We start from the raw sequence: 2710 nt of genomic DNA, 5'->3' as shown, positions 1-2710 counted from the left end.
ATTGGTTGAACTTCAAAGTTCCAACTTACAGCAAAGGATTTTATGTTGAACGGGCTGACATAAGTCTCTTTTCATAGTTTACATATGAAAGATCTGTTTTAAAGTTGTTACAGTTCTTGAAATATGTTATTTCAGTTGTCCATTACTCCTCATATAGTTTTCTTTATCTCATTTTCTTTCCCCACTAGGCTATTTTTCCCTATTGTAGCCCTAGGGCTTATAGCATCCTGCTTTTCTAACTAGGGTTATAGCTTAGCTAATAATAATAATAATAATAATAATAATAATAATAATAATAATAATAATAATAATAATAATTAAAGAACATCGCGAACAGCAGGAATCCCCGCTAACGAAAGCAACTTTTCCGCGCAAGCGCAGTCCGTGACCTTTAAATATCATCATTGCTTTATGGTTTTCCAGCCAAGATTCGTTTTGATAAAATGTACATTTCCGCTGCTCTCCATTTAACGATTGTATTTCGATTTGGGTGGTAGATATTTCGTGTTTCGTCATCCGTTATATTGCGAACTGTCGTTAGATATAGGCATACCTACATCAGAAAGCCTAAAAGAACTATATTCCGACAGATACCATGATGTAAATAGAAGAATCCCCATAACACTATTGAATTTGAGGCATTTGTGGTTTTATCTATCTATCTATACACACACACACACACTTATATATATATATATATATATATATATATATATATATATATATATATATATATATATATATATATATACAGTATATATATATATATGTGTGTGTGTGTATGTGTGTGTCAGTGTGTGTTTATATATAAGTAGATACTTACATATGATTATATATATATATATATATATATATATATATATATATATATATATATATATATATATATATACATGTGTGTGTATACATAATATATATATATATATATATATATATATATATATATATATATATATACTGTATATATATACAAAACACTATTGAATTTTAGGTATTTGAGGTTTTATCCATTTGTCTATATATATATATATATATATATATATATATATATATATATATATATATATACTGTATATATATATATATATATACATATATATATATATATATATATATATATATATATATATATATATATATATTTATATATATATGTGTGTGTGTGAGTGTGTGTGCGTGTGACTGTGTTTGCGTGTTTTTGTGTGTCTATATATAAGTATATACTTACATATGATTATATAGATATATTTATACATACATACATACATATACATATATATATATATATATATATATATATATATATACATATATATATATGTGTATATATGAGTGTGTGTATATGTATCTCTAATCACATATAACAAACACTAAACCATCGTTATCACCAATGCGACGCACAAGTATGCAGTCCCAATTATTGCATCTATCTTTAATTTGCCAAATAAAAGTCGACAACTTAAGCCTGACAATTACAAACTCAGACGTCTCATGAAACTGTTTCATGCTTTAAATCATTACAGGCTTCCATATGTGTTTCTCTTACGCAAAGTATTTCCTTCCCTGAGTATTACAGCTGTGTATTTCATTGCCAAGAAAGACCAAAATCACTGTATGTAATGCTAATATAAAAGGTCATTTTCATCTACCTACTTATCTTCAGCTGCAACGTTCTTTTTTTTCCTGTTGATCTACTGTGATGATAAGTCGCGATTATTACTGGTAGAAGATGATTTGACTTTCTCCTCTATGGAGAGTAACTGATTTAAGGGTTAATCTGTCCGTTTCAGACTATCGGAGTAAACTGAACATCAGGAGAACCCCGAAACTGACGCCACAAAAAACAGGAAATGTGAAACCATGAGGCAATGATATGAATCTTACATAGACGAGTAATTCTACAGAAAGACTCGAGCGTTCACACGCATTCAGTAAGGAATATAATGTTCAAACGTATATAAATTTAAAAATACTTACATACATACATATATATATATATATATATATATATATATATATATATATATATATATATATATATATATATATATATACTGTATATATATATATATATATATATATATATATATATATGTATATATATGTATATAAATATATATATATATATATATATATATATATATATATATATATATATGTAAATATAAATATATATATATAAATATATATATATATATATATATATATATATATATATATATATATATATATATATATATATATATATATGCATGACTATATACACATACATATCATCCTCCCCATCAGCCGTTGATAGTTCAGTGCAGGGTGAAGGCCTCAGTCATGACCTTCCACTCCCGCCTGTTTATAGTCTTTCTATGCCAGTCTATACCGGCAGATTTTCTTAACTCGTCAGTCCATCGTTTTCTCTTCCTTCCCCTTCTTCGTTTGCAATTTCTAGGGACCCATTCTGTTATTCTTTTTATTCACGTATTATCTGTCATTCTCATTACGTCCTGTCCATGTCCATTTCTTCTTCTTACTTCTTGTTAGAATATCCTATGCTTTATTTTTCGCTTGCAATCATGACACCCTACATTCTCCTCGGCCCGCTTTCTCTCTCTCTCTCTCTCTCTCTCTCTCTCTCTCTCTCTCTCTCTCTCTCTCTCTGACAGCCTGGCAGTGGCACCGAATGTGCCTTGATATTATAAGTTTTATCTTCATTTTC

The 2710-nt window shown here is 27.9% G+C and overlaps 1 protein-coding gene across 2 annotated transcripts in view; it reads right to left on the bottom strand.

Moving 5' to 3' along the window:
• Positions 1-1790, bottom strand: part of LOC137649628 (D(1)-like dopamine receptor) — a 13128-nt gene extending 11338 nt beyond the window's left edge. Inside the window, exon 1 of one of the 2 annotated variants that reach the window (XM_068382600.1) lies at positions 1654-1790. The gene's annotated coding sequence lies outside the window, so the exon portion shown is untranslated. Of the gene's footprint in view, positions 1-1649 lie in introns of both variants that reach the window. The other variant, XM_068382601.1, reaches the window with a different exon arrangement.
• Between the last annotated feature and the right edge of the window lie 920 nt (positions 1791-2710).

The sequence above is a fragment of the Palaemon carinicauda genome, chromosome 11, assembly GCF_036898095.1.
Source record: "Palaemon carinicauda isolate YSFRI2023 chromosome 11, ASM3689809v2, whole genome shotgun sequence".
Taxonomy (NCBI): domain Eukaryota; kingdom Metazoa; phylum Arthropoda; class Malacostraca; order Decapoda; family Palaemonidae; genus Palaemon; species Palaemon carinicauda.
This window is presented reverse-complemented; position numbering and strand designations above follow the sequence as displayed.